General features: G+C 42.6%; 1 long non-coding RNA gene across 1 annotated transcript; it reads right to left on the bottom strand.

Annotated features, from left to right (window-relative positions):
* Window positions 1-8,652: 8,652 nt before the first annotated feature.
* LOC103692300 (uncharacterized) lies at window positions 8,653-14,181 on the bottom strand. The gene is made up of 3 exons (XR_592418.4): window positions 13,894-14,181; window positions 9,471-9,588; window positions 8,653-8,855 (listed from the first exon to the last, which is right to left on the bottom strand). It is a non-coding gene; the product is annotated as an uncharacterized LOC103692300 (long non-coding RNA).
* Between the last annotated feature and the right edge of the window lie 3,568 nt (window positions 14,182-17,749).

The following is a 17,749-nucleotide window of genomic DNA, read 5'->3' as shown; positions in this document are numbered from 1 at the left end:
CATGTTGATTTCTATTCTCGTATTCCCTACGGTGGTGCTTTTCAAAGTGGGGCAGTTCTACTCTCCCAGGAGCATTTGGCAGTACAGAGAGAAGCATTGTCAGATTTATTTATTTTTATTTTATGTGTATGAATGTTTTTGTCTGTATGTACATATAAATGTATGTATGTATGTATGTATCTATGTATGTAATATTAAACCAGGTGTATGCTCTGTGTCCATGGAGGGCAGAGTACTGTATGAGATCCCCTATGTAGAGTTACAGGTGTGGATACTGGGGACTGAACCCCAGCTCTATGGAAGAACATTAAGGGCTCTTAACCACTGAACCACCTCTTTTAGCTCCTAGAAACAAAACAACAGTAGCAAGTAGGAGGGGGAAGATGGCAACAGTATTTGATGTAGAGAAAGCAAAGATGTTGCCAGACAATTGAGTTCTAGTCAGTTCCCCACAAATTATTCACCCCAAATGTCAATAATTGAGAACCCATTTGCTATATTTAGTTCTCCCCTTGTCTGGGAAAGAAATGCATGAGCTTTCTCCCTCCAATCTCCACAAAATTATATATTGACACGTAGAAGGAACTTCAGTTTTCCTTGTGTGAGATACTTTAGTTTCACCATGTATTCCAGGCTCCCCTTGAACTGGAGCTCTTAAACACCATGGTTACATTTTTTTTATCAGTAACTCATTAAGTACTTTATTATAGAATAGTTGCACTCATTCTTATAGATTTTTTCATACATTATTGTTGCATGTAATTTTAAAATCATACTTGCTCCAGCTAGGGTCTGGGACTAGCAGTCACTTACCTGCCATCTAGTCAGTAGTCATGGCTAGCTAACACTTTCCAGAAGTCTCATCTATGATGTGAGAACAGTTGCCACCTATATTCCTTAGAATGCCACCTGTTCCACATTGCTTGATGCCAACAACGGCTGTCTCTTCCAGCTCCCATGACTAGTTTTGCCAAGCCGCTCCAGTTTCAATTTGTTCCCTGCCCAGTGCTGGCAATGGCCATCTCACCCAGCTTCCTTTAGCCCCATGGAAGGAAAACACTAGAGAATTTTATATTTTAAAACTAACCAGATAACTCAAAGGCTGGGAGAATATCTTGCCCCATCCTCTTTGGCCTCTCTGCAGCCTCCTGTGGAGGCTACAAACTATCAGTGCCCTGAGAGACCTACATGTCTGTAGCTTCCTATCTATTCCACTGCCTGGTCAGACTCCCCAGTCCTCTCCATCCCCCTCTCTTCCTGTCCAGCCTGGAAATCCTGATGTATCCTTTTCTCAGTGATTATCTTCTGTTGTCTTTATTGATCCAGTCAAGAGAAAATTAGGGAATCTTCATCTATACATTATATTTTGATTATGGTTTCCCATCCCATAATTCTTCCTAGATTCTTCCCACTTTCTCATTCACTCAAATCCACATGGATTTTTTTCTCATTAGATTATCTTCTTTTTTTTTAATTCTCATATGCCTTTAATTAAATCTTTTTTTTTATTAACTTGAGTATTTCTTATTTACATTTCAAGTGTTATTCCCTTTCCCGGTTTCCGGCCAACATCCCCCTAGCCCCTCCCCCTCCCCTTCTTTATGGGTGTTCCCCTCCCCACCCTCCCCCATTGCCGCCCTCCCCCCAACAGTCTAGTTCACTGGGGGTTCAGTCTTAGCAGGACCCAGGGCTTCCCCTTACACTGGTGCTCTTACTAGGATATTCATTGCTACCTATGAGGTCAGAGTCCAGGGTCAGTCCATGGTTACATTTTTGTGTCACAATGTCTCAGTCTCCTAAACATCATGGTTACATTCTTGTGCCCCAATCTGTACATTTAAATGAACCTTTTGTGTCAGTGTTTTTGTGCATGGGTGTTTATATGTGTGTAGGCATATTTGTGTTAAAACAAACCTTTAAAATCCAATTTTCTACTCCATGCCATTGGCAAAACAACATCGCTGACAGGAAGATGCAAGGAAGATAAAGAGAGAGGATGTTGGGGCACGGTCTGGAGCGAGACTGGTGTTTCATCAACATGAGCTCACTTTTGCAGTGCAGTACAAAGACTAAATCACAGGCTGCAAAAGCTGCTGAAAGCAGTTATATGGACTCCGCAGCCAAGTCCTTTCACTGCGTAGTTGGAGAGCTGTGAGTACGAAGCTTAGCCTTGCTGAACCTTGACCTCATCTGAGTTTCCAGCTTTAGTGGTGAAGCAAAATTTAAATGCATTATTCGGAAAGCAACTGCAAGCTGATTCATCAAAAAGAAATAATTATCCCTTTTGTTTGGATTAGACATAAAATTTGTAGGTATGTAAAATTAAAAAAAAAGTAGAATACTTACAGAGCATTAATTCAATTGAGTCATGTTACCAGAAATTTCACAAAGGTTTATTTTAAAATTACATTTCTGGCATTTATGCAAAAGTAGGCACATGTATTAAATACAAAGTTAAACAAATAATACATTCTTTCTACTGTAGGACATCTAGACAGAATCCACAATTATTTAAATAGTTTGTCATAAAACACTCAAATATCAACAGGTTTTTTTGCATACATGCAAAAACGTAACTGCCTAGTAATGACTCAGCTCTTCCTGACAAAGACAAGCAAATTTCCTAGCCAAACATTACTTAGAAAGCACCATCTGATCTGACATCTAAGATTCTAACATGCTGGGTTTTTTTTAAAGACCAGTATTTCTATAGTTCTACATGTATTTGTTTGCATATGTGTGCGGGCATATGTGTCTAAGTACATGCCTGTGTGTGTGTGAGTGTGCATGTGGGAGAGTGTGTGTATGAGTGTTTGTGTGTGTGAGTATGTGTGTGTGTGAGTGTGTGTGTGAGTGTGTGTATGAGTGAGTGTGTGTGTGAATATGTGTGTGTGAGTGTGTGTGTATGTGTGTATGAGTGTGTGTGAGAGTGTGTGTATGAGTGTGTGTGAGTATGTGTGTGTATGAGTGTGTGTGTGAGTATGTGTGTGTATGAGTGTGTGTGTGAGAGTGTGTGTATGAGTGTTTGTGTGTGTGAGTATGTGTGTGTGAGTGTGTGTGAGTGTGTGTATGAGTGAGTGTGTGTGTGTGTGAGTGTGTGTGTGAGTGTGTGTATGAGTGTGTGTCTGTGTGTGTGTGTGTGTGTGTGTGTGTGTGTGTGTGTGTGTGTACCTGGAGGTCAGAAGACAGCTTGTAGGTTCAGTTCTTTCCAAGACTAAACTCGAGTTGTTAGTCTTAACAGCAAGCACATTTGCCCACCGAGCCCTCTCACTGGTCCCATGCCACGCTTTATTTTTTTCTTTTATACCAACACCCATATAATCAAAATTGAAACAAATTATGGCAAATAAAAGAAAACATTTATATTTTAACAATGTTTTAACATATATGGGCTTTATTAGGTGTTCCATGTATAGTCATCTGGTATGTTTAAAGAGTGAGCAATCATATAAAAGGAAATATGGTCATAAGTGATTGAAGTAATAAAATCCCCAAACTAAATAACAACTCGTAATTCATGGCACGGCATATATTAGATTTCATTACATCAGTATATAGCTTAGCAGTAAATTCTCCTGATGGCCATAAACCTGCAAGGTGTTGTCATCCTGAAAAAGGAAGGAGAGGGAGCTGGTGAGGGTACAGAATGGATAAATCTTCCCCAGCGTGGTGCTTTCGAGTTGCAAAGTTGTAGTGCACTGCCCCCTAGTGGCAGAACGTGAGTCCTTGTAATAAAGGGATTCCTGCTTCCTAAGGGAAAGGGCTGTCCACCCATCTTGCCATACTCACCTCTGAGGCAGGGCAGGGCTCTAAAGGGCTTCTCAGTCACACTGCAAACTGATCTGCTCTTCTTACACCAGGCTGTCAAGGATCTGGGTGTGAGCTTTATGTTCACTTAACCTTTTAATTCCATGCACTGTGGTTATTTTCAAAGCGACTCAACATATTTCTGTTTTTAAAAAGCACCTGGTAGTGACTTTGGAGAAATTACTATGGCTATTAGATTTTGGACTTCAGACCTGTTTTTATTTTCCTGTTGTCTTTTAGCAGGTTAGATTTAATGCAGAGCAAATGTCTTACAAAGACTCCTTGCATAGATACACGAAATCATTACACTTTAGATTTTAAGATTCTGTAACTTGAAAACAGTATCACTAGTGTTAGGAGAGATTCCTTATTAAACACATGGTGTTGTGCACAAAGACTATCATTAAATATTTGTGTGCAATAGAGAGTCAGGCCAGCATCAGCATCTGAGTCCATGATCCCAACGTGCCTTTCTCTACATCCCACATTTTGGCAACAGGCAGGGTGAGTGACGCAGCAGGGAAGCTGAGCCAGCTTTCTGTCTTAGATGGACTTTCAGCATTCAGTAAGATAAACAGAACATAGACCACTTCTCAGTAACAAAATGTCTTCCTTCAAGATTTAGAAACGGCATATATTCCAAGCCAAGATCGATTGCAAACTTTGGGGAGTAAATAAGACGTTTTAAGTGGTGCAAAGCAAACTAGCAGGATGGGACATGTTTGAAATCCAGGAACACTGTCAGTGTGAAAGGCAAAGTCTGGAACCAGCTGGCTTCCATCCTCATCGAAGCCACTATGGATGCGCCCCCTGCTCTTCCTATCTTGGGCAAAAGACACTTCCTTCAGGGTCAGGCGTTCAAGGAGAGCAAGAGACCCCAGGAGAAAGAAGAGCACCCCAAGGCCTTAGTTATCAGGCTTCAATTTGTTTTGGTAGTACTTCGTGTTTCCCTCAAATAATTCTGCGCTGTAAGGCCTCCCTACATAATTCAGTGATACATTGTATCATTAGCTCTATTTTACAGTTGAACAAACTGATGCCCAGAAGTTGGTCTTCCTAAGGTTAAGGAGAAAGCGCAGGGATTGAGGCTCATGTGGTCCAACCCAGAACCAGCTTGGAATGACTTGGATTCAGCTGTTTCAGATTTTTTTCACAGTGACTTGTAGACAGGACAGCTCTTGGTAACAGAAAGGCTCCCCTCTGTCAGTGACAGGATTACACTGGACTGTTCACAAGTTCTTTCCATCACCCAGCCTCCTAGCGATCTCAATCCTGGTCCTGCTTATTCTTCACAATGAACAGAACAGAATAATCCACAACACTAAAAACACGAAGCCAGTTGTGATGGTGCATGACTTTAATCACAGCACCAGAAAGGCAGAGGGAGTATAATCACAGTGGGCCAGCCTGGTCTAAATGGTGAGCTGCAGGCCAGCCAGAGTAACATAGGAAGACCCTGTTTCAAAACAAACACAAACCCCAAAGAGCTGTAAGTTCATTCTTAGTTTTCCAAGAAACATGTGCATATTGGCTCTCACTTAGAACTCAGTAGGCAAGTGATGTAGATGGCAGTTTGGTTTTGGTTAGAAGTCCACCCTAAATGTGAGGTTCCTCTTGTCATATCATAGTTTCAACCATGAACAGGTGGCTAGCCTGGTACATCCTATTCCTGTTAAGTCAAAACTTCATCTGTGGGGATGGGGAAATGGCTCAGTGACTAAGAGCATGGCTGCTCTTCCAGAGGACCTGGGTTCAATTCCCTGCTCCCATAAGGCAGCTCACACCTGTTTGCACGTAACTCAAATTCCATGGGATCTCACACTCACACACAAACATGCAGACAAAACACCAATACACATGAAACAAAAAAAAAATTCATTTTCTAAAGCAAGACCAAACAAAACCAAACACCAAACTCATCTTGCTAGTCCATCTCTTGGAATTGCCTTTTGTTTTGCTTTAATGATGTTCAAGAACTCCTTTCACCACAAGCAAAAACATTTTTTTTTCTGTCAAGTCTTTATCAATTTTTTTCTTTTTTATTAACTTGAGTATTTCTTATATATATTTCGAGTGTTATTCCCTTTCCCGGTTTCCGGGCAAACATCCCCCTCCCCCCTCCCCTTCCTTATGGGTGTTCCCCTCCCAACCCTCCCCCCATTGCCGCCCTACCCCCAACAGTCTAGTTCACTGGGGTTCAGTCTTAGCAGGACCCAGGGCTTCCCCTTCCACTGGTGCTCTTACTAGGCTATTCATTGCTACCTATGGGGTCAGAGTCCAGGGTCAGTCCATGTATAGTCTTTAGGTAGTGGCTCAGTCCCTGGAAGCTCTGGTTGCTTGGCATTGTTGTACATATGGGGTCTCGAGCCCCTTCAAGCTCTTCCAGTTCTTTCTCTGATTCCTTCAACGGGGGTCCTATTCTCAGTTCAGTGGTTTGCTGCTGTCATTCACCTCTGTATTTGCTGTATTCTGGCTGTGTCTCTCAGGAGTGATCTACATCCGGCTCCTGTCGGTCTGCACTTCTTTGCTTCATCCATCTTGTCTAATTGGATGGCTGTATATGTATGGGCCACATGTGGGGCAGGCTCTGAATGGGTGTTCCTTCAGTCTCTGTTTTAATCTTTGCCTCTCTCTTCCCTGCCAAGGGTATTCCTGTTCCCCTTTTAGAGAAGGAGTGAAGCATTCACATTTTGATCATCTGTCTTGAGTTTCATTTGTTCTAGGCATCTAGGGTAATTCAAGCATTTGGGCTAATAGCCACTTATCAGTGAGTGCATACCATGTATGTCTTTCTGTGATTGGGTTAGCTCACTCAGGATGATATTTTCCAGTTCTAACCATTTGCCTACGAATTTCATAAAGCCGTTGTTTTTGATAGCTGAGTAATATTCCATTGTGTAGATGTACCACATTTTCTGTATCCATTCCTCTGTTGAAGGGCATCTGCGTTCTTTCCAGCTTCTTGTTATTTTAACAAGGCTGCGATGAACATAGTGGAGCACGTGTCTTTTTGATATGTTGGGGCATCTTGTGGGTATATGCCCAAGAGAGATATAGCTGGATCCTCAGGCAGTTCAATGTCCAATTTTCTGAGAAACCTCCAGACTGATTTCCAGAATGGTTGTACCAGTCTGCAACCCCACCAACAATGGAGGAGTGTTCCTCTTTCTCCGCATCCTCGCCAGCATCTGCTGTCACCTGAGTTTTTGATCTTAGCCATTCTCACTGGTGTGAGGTGAAATCTCAGGGTTGTTTTGATTTGCATTTCCCTTATGACTAAAGATGTTGAACATTTCTTTAGGTGTTTCTCAGCCATTCGGCATTCCTCAGCTGTGAATTCTTTGTTTAGCTCTGAACCCCATTTTTTAATAGGGTTATTTGTCTCCTTGCGGTCTAACTTCTTGAGTTCTTTGTATATTTTGGATATAAGGCCTCTATCAGTTGTAGGATTGGTAAAGATCTTTTCCCAATCTGTTGGTTGCCGTTTTGTCCTAACCACAGTGTCCTTTGCCTTACAGAAGCTTTGCAGTTTTATGAGATCCCATTTGTCGATTCTTGATCTTAGAGCATAAGCCATTGGTGCAAAACCATTTTTTTAAGGAAGGCTCTCATTCACTGGAGAACCGAAAAGAATAAATTTCAAGATAGGTTTCAAAATATGATTGAGGATCAGAGGAAAGTTTCTGGAAATTTTAGCTTTCTAATATTTTCTAATCTTTTAAGATATCCTTTAAAAAAGAGTCTCACTCTACAACCCAAGCCACTCTCAAACTCAAAAGCCAGACATCTGTCTCACAAGTGCTGGGACTGCCAGAGTCTGACACCAGGCCTATCTAGCATATCTGGCTTCAACATACATTAGGAGTGTGTTGTAAAGGCCAACAGAAGTGTCTTTGAACATCTTTCTGTGTGTATCTGAAAGAAATGTATATACACACATGCACACTTTGAAGAGTTTGTTGAGTTTTCACTGTACTGGACTTCGCTGTCTGCAGATCACCACGATCTTGTGCACAGAGCAGGACTTCCCTCTACTGCCTTGTCCACTGCGAGGCATCACTCCTACCAGAGCCTCAAATGTCACAGCAGAGAGACTAACTTGTTCTTTTACCTTAGCCCATGAGTTGAAAAGTCTCTGCTGATTGGCACCTAAGGTGTAGGGGTGTGTTTTGGTATTGAGTCAGGGTCTATGTGGCCCTCACTGTTCTGTAACTCTCTATGTAGACCAGACTTGCCCGTGTCCTTGGTGCTAGGATTAAAGACGAGTTCACTATGCCCAGCTCAGTTCTAAAAGAAGCATTCAAAAGAAAGTATGGTTTGTCTTCATGTTTTTCCCCATTTTCCTAATATTTTATTTGTAAATATTTTAGCCTACATATTGATTAGCACTGGGGCATGTGCACCTGTACATACAAGAAGTTTCATAAGTCCAGGTTAGGATTCATACATAATTTCTTTCTGAATGGCAGGATGCAAAATCAATCGAGGTAGAGAGCAGTGTTGGGTGAGGCCATGTCCCCAGTCCTGGGAACCCAGGGTAAACCTTCCCTTCTTTCCTTTGGTTCCTTTGGAAGCTGCTATCTGTTCAGAGCTGGTCCTCCCTTCCCCCATCTGTATGACTTTCCAGTGTCTCAAACCTACAAAGAGAATCTGAAGCTGACCATGCACCCTGTATGAAATGCTGTGTCCTCGCTGGTTATCTAGCCAATGAAGAAATGACTAAGGCGGCCCTGTCATCTCCAAGCAGTTAAGCAGCAACTAAGAACACATTAGAGAGTCTAGATGAAGTGGTCAGAAAAGTGAACTCCGTTATCAAAATAAGAGTTTGAATTCAAACATCCCAACAATGGTTACAATAGACATTTATTTAAGGTGGGGACATCTGTAGACAAATAATTCTTAAATTGTGATTCAGGCTGAACCAGCTTCACAGAGATATATTGAGAGGAGGCATAGCCACAGATCTCAACTGTGGATCACTTTTTGCCCATTCTTTTCTCTCCTTTCTTTCAGATAGAATTTGTAGAATAATCAAGGTAGAATTTGTCCTAATAAATGAAGAAGCAAACAGGTCATAAACCACGAATGAAAGTCATTACAATGAATTGCTATCATTACAATGAATTACTTTTTGCTTGTAACCTAAGAAACTATATTCTAAACCTCTAGGAACTATGTGCATTTTATAAAACCTCACAGAGGTCAGTGTGTAGATCAGCAGAGTACCAAGGAGGAAAGAAAGCCTATATAGACTCTTGCCTAGTGTCAATGGAGTCTAAGGACAGAAGTCCAACCCATCCCAGGAGTTAGAAGATCACCCAGTGGACTTCAGGGGAAACAACAGTGGTCCATAAAGCAGAAGACCTGGATTCAAGTCCAGGCCTTCCATACTGGAGACTGGCTTCATGATTTTAGATATCACGTCAGTTTCAGGTCTTATCATGTTGCTCTGTTAGCTAGAGCTGACAGCTTTCTGCTAACCTCACTTGGTTGCTGATACCTCCTCACGTGGTTTGACTTAGAGAACACTACAGAGTGCATAAGTAAGCCTGCTTCTCCTATTCCTGAGTCTGCATCCTGAGTGACCCACAGTGTGAGACATCAGAGCTGCCCCACCACCTCATATTTGTCCATGGCTCTGCAGGCACCACCCGATGACTCACGGTCAGGTCTAGGCCTCTCTTAATGTGAGACGCTCTTCCCCTCAAAGGTCCTCAGGGAAGCTTCTTATGACTTCTTTCCCATCTTCAGTCTTCTATGCTGTCCCATTTCACATTAACCCTGTGATAGGAAAGGCAGAGCCAGATTCAAGAACTACCCCAAACAGCAGTGGAGTTGTTTTTCCTTTTGAGGCAGCATCTCACTGTGCATCCGGGCTAGCCTTGCATTCGCACAGACTCATTTGTTTGTCCTATCCGGCCTTTAACTCACAACTGCTTTGAATGACCATCCTCTTGCTTCTGCCTTCTCACTGCTAACATTACACATATAACTCAGCTGGTAGGAGCTGTGCGTGTGTGTGCATGTGCGTGTGTGTGTGTGTGTGTGTGTGTGTGCTTCTGCGTGTGCAAGGACACCTCCACATACATGCTTGTGCTACTGTTTCAGCTTCACACGGGTTCTGAAGGTCATCAGGCCTGTGTGGCTCACTGAGGCATCTCCTCCACCCAGGATTTCTCTTTTCTAATGAACAAAACATCTTTATGACATATAACTCAAGACTTGACTGAAAAAAAGACCAAGAGTTCAAATCATTAGGTAAGACCAAAACCAAAAGCATTTCCCACCCTGGTTATCTCTTGAAGATAACCACTTGAAACCACTGTGATAGCATTCTTACTCCCTATGATCCACTTCAGAAAATATTTCAAATGGATATCTTGCCCTTGAAAACATGAGTAGACGATATCTTGTCTTCTAATCTGAGATCAAGATCTTAACTGACTGGTACTAGGGAAATGGTGAGGCAGAGGGAGGCACTTGCTACAGAGTCTAATAACCCAAGTTTCAGCCCTGGACCCCGGGGAGGAAGGAGGACTCCCAGAAGCCCTCCTCTGACCTCCACAATCACACTCTGGCATATATGCAAATGATAAGATATTTTTTTAAAAGATATAGGGGACTAAAAGTTACACTGAGGAGCACTAACATTCACTATGCTTCCATGAAGTTCTAGACCCCAAAGTGAAACCCGTGGCTATCAGAAAGCTCTAACAACGTTCACAAATCACACAAAGAGGTGAGAACAAGCGTTCAGGACTTTAGCCTCTTCGAGAAAGAATAAAAACGTAACGATAAAATAGAGTTTAATCTGAAACCTGACACACACAAAACAAAGTGAAACACCTTTTTGGAACTGTAAGAAGTCTCTAAAAAGTCTTGCACTCAGAAAGAACAAGGAGCGGGAGAAGAGGCTAACAGAAGGCACAGATATTGGATCCTGCAGCATCACAGTGCCGTTTTGGAAAACCATCCAGCCACTTGCTTGGCACTGCAACCGTAGTTACCACACTGCCAGTTACAGTCCACTCACGCTACACCCGGGCCACAGTGCACCGATAGGCAGACAACGGTGTTCTTATAAACCTAAGAAGTAGTGTCCCTTTGTATGTAACGCAGATAAATTATTTTACCCATGATGCCGTGGGAGAAGATGGTGAGGGCAGAATTAAATTGCCGACTGTTCACAAGTGTTCTTCCTATCACTCTGGGTTCTCAAAGTCTAGTGCTTTCTGTCCTTCCGTCACCTGCTACCATCAGACTTCAAGGGGGATGGGACGGGAAGGTGACTTGGGGCATTTCTATCCTTTGTAGTTGCAGAAATAAACTTTCTTTACAATGTGGGTGGAGCTATGAGAGTTAAGCAGGCTTCTCCTAGTCTCCAAAATTTTTAGTCTACATAATCTCGCCTGACCGTCATTTTAAAAATATACTTATATCTCCTGGGAAATGTTTTACACCATCCATTAATCATTTAAATATTAATAGGTTAGTCAAAAATAAGGCCAATTTTTCTCTTCCCAAACAGTTAACTGATCACCAAAGGACAGAACTTGTAAATGGATAAGGAGAGCTGCTCCATGTTAAAACTCTTAATGTCCCCTGTCCCCCTTGCCACCTGCACACTGTGGGACATTTGGCCCCAGGGCTCTTTCCAGAGGCCTCAGGCAGGAGAACTGGTGCCACCCTTCACCTTGGCAAAGCAGGAGAGCTGGCGGGATGAATAATTCAGCTGCTACCCAGGTCCAGATCCAGGGCTTTTAGTGGGCCCATCCCAACATCTACCCCATTTATGAACTGTTGGAGCACACGGAGGGGTGGGTCCTGCAGATCCAAAGCTGCAGAGTCTCCGTGACACAGGATATCTGAGAGGAGTCCCAGTGAGGATCTAGTATTAATAGAGTAGAAGCCAGAAACCTCAGACCAGACACATGACTCACTGCACTGAATATTTGAAAGAAAAACTGTTTGAGCAAAGGGGTTCACTGTGTAACGCACTGCAGCCTCCACGGCGATATTTGTTTGTTTTCTGTGGGGGTGAAGTTTGCAAGGGCAGATGTGGAGGGGTGGGGAGGTGAGTGGGGTCAGGGTGCATGATGTGAAACTCATAAAGAATCAATGAGAAGTTAAAAAACAAGACTCCCCATGACGACATATTATGTGTTTACATTCTAATGCAGCCGTATACCATAACTAAATAAAAGTTTGGCTACTTGGATTATCTTCAAAAACTAACCAAACAAACAAACAAACAAACAAACAAACAAATCTTCTTCATGTAACAGAGCATGCCTGTAATCTCAGCACTGAGGAAGCTGACTCAGTAAGAGTATGAATTCCAGGCCTTGTCTAAACAAACCACCACCACCACTACCAAGGACAACAACAATAATGTAATAGGGGAGGGGTTGGAATACAGCAGCAACAACAACAACAACAATAATAATAATGATATATAGGGTAGGAGCTGGAATATAGCTCAGCCTTAAAGTTCATGCCTGACATGCAAATACTCTTATGCAAAAACAAAGCAAAAACACCTCTTAGCCTGGAGGACAAGGTTAAGCCTGAGAGGGGTAGCCTAGAAGAGGCCAAGGAAGCTGGATAGTACCCGATGTTAACAAAACAGATATGGTACAGGCTAGAAAGTAGAGCAAGCTTAATCTTTCTTTTCTACCTGAGATGGGTAGGGAATCTCAAGTGTGATTGGTTGCCAGAGAATATTATGTCCTTTTTTCTTTTGATTCTCATTTTCTCTCTCTCTCTCTCTCTCTCTCTCTCTCTCTCTCTCTCTCTCTCTCTCTCCTCTCTCTCTCTCTCTCTTGAGATAGTATCTCTCACAGCCTGGAACTTGTGAAGTACGCTAGGCTAACTGGCCAGTGCACTCAAGTGATCCGCCTATCAATACCTCTACAGAACCAGAATTAAAAGCACGGAACAGGATTTCAGGCTGACTGGCTGGCTAGCTGGCTGGCTTCCCTCCTTCCTTCCTTCTAGTTTTCTGAGGCAAGCTCTCAGTTAGCTCCCTCTGACTTCTTACTCCTCGGTACAGATTACTACATGGCTTCCTCCGACCTTAGAAGTGCTCATGTATAGAACTGTCTCCATAGGAAAACTGAAATAGTAAGGGACTGATGATGGAGCTCAGTCCCTGCCTACCCTGCCTAGCCCTGGCTTCTGTCTTCAGCACCACATAAAATGGGTGTGGCAGTGCACATCTGCAACTCCAGCATTCTTAGGGGTGAGGAAAAAGCATCAGAAGTTTAAGGCCATCCTTTAATACTCAGTTGAGTAAAAAGCCAGCTTGGGCTACATGATATCTGATTCGAAAGATACAAATGTGAAAGGGTAAAACAAACAAACAAACAAACAAACGTATGGGAGATAAACTGTAAACACAGCAGGGCTATGACAACGATTAATATTTACCTAGCACTTATGTGCCAGGAACATTCTATTAGCTCTTTCCACATCAGCGGGACTAAAAGCCCATTGCAGAAAAGAAAGTAGGCTTAGGAAAAAGATCCAATCTGAGCTCTGTTAAAATCAGGTCTCTAACACTAATCACACACACGGAAGCAGATTACCTTAAACTGAGTGAGGTTCCTTAAAGATTTGTCAAGTGGCTGAAGTTAATGAGTTCACAATTTCTCGGAATGGTAAGAGTAACAGTAGTGTTTTAAAGAATTATTCCACTTTATACCGCTGGAGGGCATAGATTAGCTTAAAAACAAACAAAAACCAGGTCAGGGAACACTGCTTGCAGTGAATGCTCTTTTAAACACTCTGGCATTCTAGTCCATGACAGACTTTCTAGTGCATACGATAAACAAAAATCCTTCCATCCCTGCAGCTCCAACGCGCGTTCCATATTCACCAAGGCTAACCTGAAACCAAACTATAAACCCTACCTATCTCCTTCCAATTCTGGCAGAAAGCTCGAGGGACAGAATGAGGGCTCACATACTAATTGCTCCGACCTTGTCACCAGCGTTGAAGAGAAATACCAGTGGTAGGATCTACGCAGCTGAATCCAAGTGCCCAAGTACTCCCTCAGGTCACTGTGGCACAAGTCCTCTCACCTACCTCAGCACCTCCCCAAGCTGTCCAAAGGTGGAGGGGAACGAGGCCAAACCGCTGTCCGGCCACGTCCCATTCCTTCCGACAGAGGTCCCGGTTCCAAACTTCAAGCTGACTGGGCCTTGCACAAACCTTGACATGGGACTGGGGCCCTAGGAATCTTACTCACAAGATTCAGCTACAGCAGAAGGGGGCGGAGATGTTGCTGAGAAAATAAAACCACCACGAGATCCACCAAAGAGGATCAGGTCACCGACCAGCCAGCGAGGCGAGGGAGGGTCCCCGCGCACGCACGCGCAGCTCAGATGGCCTGGAAGTAGCTAGTTAAGTCTTTAGTATCTGAGTGAGCTCTGCAAGGAAGGCTGATCCTTTGCGACATTTGAGGAAAGAGCAAGAAGTTAGGAGATGTAGCAGGGTGTTATTCGGGATTCTGTTACAGGAAGGAAGGATTCTGTTACGGTATTAATGGAATCATTGCTTCAAGACAGGTAATATGGTAAAAAGATTTTCATGTACGCAGCTCCTCCACTTGGAAGAAGGAGGTTCTTGGATGCCAGAGGATGCCCCAGATGCTCAAATTCATTGCATCAAATGGTACAGCATTTTAATATAATCTACATACAGTTTCTGCAGTCTCTCTTTTTTTTTTTTTTTTTTTTGTAGCTTGCCCCAAACCTTCCTCTTGTTCTCATCTGGTGGTATCTGTGAGGCAGGGATGACTATGAAGTAAGTAGCATCGTTTGGGGGACTGCAGGAGCAGAGGACAGAGCTAGCTCCGCTGACTACACTTTTAAAAACATTTTTATTAGATATTATTTCTTTTTTTTCAACTCTTTTTTTTTTAAACTTGAGTATTTCTTATATATATTTCGAGTGTTATTCCCTTTCCCGGTTTCCGGGCAAACATCCCCCTCCCCCCTCCCCTTCCTTATGGGTGTTCCCCTCCCAACCCTTCCCCCATTGCCGCCCTCCCCCCATAGTCTAGTTCACTGGGGGTTCAGTCTTAGCAGGACCCAGGGCTTCCCTTTCCACTGGTGCTCTTACTAGGATATTCATTGCTACCTATGGGGTCAGAGTCCAGGGTCAGTCCATGTATAGTCTTTAGGTAGTGGCTTAGTCCCTGGAAGCTCTGGTTGCTTGGCATTGTTGTACATATGGGATCTCGAGCCCCTTCAAGCTCTTCCAGTTCTTTCTCTGATTCCTTCAATAGGGGACCTATTCTCAGTTCAGTGGTTTGCTGCTGGCATTCGCCTCTGTGTTTGCTGTATTCTGGCTGTGTCTCTCAGGAGAGATCTACATCCGGCTCCTGTCGGTCTGCACTTCTTTGCTTCATCCATCTTGTCTAATTGGATGGCTGTATATGTATGGGCCACATGTGGGGCAGGCTCTGAATGGGTGTTCCTTCATTCTCTGTTTTAATCTTTGCCTCTCTCTTCCCTGCCAAGGGAATTCTTGTTCCCCTTTTAAAGAAGGAGTGAAGCATTCACATTTTGATCATCTGTCTCGAGTTTCATTTGTTCTAGGCATCTAGGGTAATTCAAGCATTTGGGCTAATAGCCACTTATCAGTGAGTGCATACCATGTATGTCTTTCTGTGATTGGGTTAGCTCACTCAGGATGATATTTTCCAGTTCTAACCATTTGCCTACGAATTTCATAAAGCCGTTGTTTTTGATAGCTGAGTAATATTCCATTGTGTAGATGTACCACATTTTCTGTATCCATTCCTCTGTTGAAGGGCATCTGTGTTCTTTCCAGCTTCTTGTTATTTTAACAAGGCTGCGATGAACATAGTGGTAACGTGTCTTTTTGATATGTTGGAGCATCTTGTGGGTATATGCCCAAGAGAGATATAGCTGGATCCTCAGGCAATTCAATGTCCAATTTTCTGAGGAACCTCCAGACTGATTTCCAGAATGGTTGTATCAGTCTGCAACCCCACCAACAATGGAGGAGTGTTCCTCTTTCTCCGCATCCTTGCCAGCATCTGCTGTCACCTGAGTTTTTGATCTTAGCCATTCTCACTGGTGTGAGGTGAAATCTCAGGGTTGTTTTGATTTGCATTTCCCTTATGACTAAAGATGTTGAACATTTCCGTAGGTGTTTCTCAGCCATTCGGCATTCCTCAGCTGTGAATTCTTTGTTTAGCTCTGAACCCCATTTTTAATAGGGTTATTTGTCTCCCTGCGGTCTAACTTCTTGAGTTCTTTGTATATTGTGGATATAAGGCCTCTATCAGTTGTAGGATTGGTAAAGATCTTTCCCCAATCTGTTGGTTGCCGTTTTATCCTAACTACAGTGTCCTTTGCCTTACAGAAGCTTTGCAGTTTTATGAGATTCCATTTGTCGATTCTTGATCTTAGAGCATAAGCCATTGGTGTTTTGTTCAGGAATTTTTTCCAGTGCCCATGTGTTCCAGATGCTTCCCTAGTTTTTCTTCTATTAGTTTGAGTGTGTCTGGTTTAATGTGGAGGTCCTTGATCCACTTGGACTTAAGCTTTGTACAGGGTGATAAGCATGGATCGATCTGCTTACTTCTACATGTTGACCTCCAGTAGAACCAGCACCATTTGCTGAAAATGCTATCTTTTTTCCATTTGATGGTTTTGGCTCCTTTGTCAAAAATCAAGTGACCATAGGTGTGTGGGTTCATTTCTGGGTCTTCAATTCTATTCCATTGGTCTATCTGTCTGTCTCTGTACCAATACCATGCAGTTTTTATCACTATTGCTCTGTAATACTGCTTGAGTTCAGGGATAGTGATTTCCCCTGAAGTCCTTTTATTGCTGAGGATAGTTTTAGCTATCCTGGGTTTTTTGTTATTCCAGATGAATTTGCAAATTGTTCTGTCTATCTCTTTGAAGAATTGGATTGGTATTTTGATGGGGATTTCATTGAATCTGTAGATCGCTTTTGGTAAAATGGCCATTTTTACTATATTAATCCTGCCAATCCATGAGCATGGGAGATCTTTCCATCTTCTGAGGTCTTCTTCAATTTCTTTCTTCAGTGTCTTGAAGTTCTTATTGTACAAATCTTTTACTTGCTTGGTTAAAGTCACACCGAGGTACTTTATATAATTTGGGTCTATTATGAAGGGTGTCGTTTCCCTAATTTCTCTCTCGGCTTGTTTCTCTTTTGTGTAGAGGAAGGCTACTGATTTATTTGAGTTAATTTTATACCCAGCCACTTTGCTGAAGTTGTTTATCAGCTTTAGTAGTTCTCTGGTGGAACTTTTGGGATCACTTAAGTATACTATCATATCATCTGCAAATAGTGATATTTTGACTTCTTCTTTTCTGACCTCCTTTTGTTGTCTGATTGCTCTGGCTAGAACTTCAAGAACTATATTGAATAAGTAGGGAGAGAGTGGGCAGCCTTGTCTAGTCCCTGATTTTAGTGGGATTGCTTCAAGTTTCTCTCCATTTAGTTTAATGTTAGCAACTGGTTTGCTGTATATGGCTTTTACTATGTTTAGGTATGGGCCTTGAATTCCTATTCTTTCCAGGACTTTTATCATGAAGGGGTGTTGAATTTTGTCAAATGCTTTCTCAGCAGCTAATGAAATGATCATGTGGTTCTGTTCTTTCAGTTTGTTTATATAATGGATCACGTTGATGGTTTTCCGTATATTAAACCATCCCTGCATGCCTGGGATGAAGCCTACTTGGTCATGGTGGATGATTCTTTTGATATGCTTTTGGATTCGGTTTGCCAGAATTTTATTGAGTATTTTTGCGTCGATATTCATAAGGGAAATTGGTCTGAAGTTCTCTTTCTTTATTGGGTCTTTGTGTGGTTTAGGTATAAGAGTAATTGTGGCTTCGTAGAAGGTATTCGGTAGTGATCCATCTGTTTCAAT

This window comes from Rattus norvegicus, chromosome 5 (genome assembly GCF_036323735.1).
Source record: "Rattus norvegicus strain BN/NHsdMcwi chromosome 5, GRCr8, whole genome shotgun sequence".
NCBI lineage: Eukaryota > Metazoa > Chordata > Mammalia > Rodentia > Muridae > Rattus > Rattus norvegicus.
This window is presented reverse-complemented; position numbering and strand designations above follow the sequence as displayed.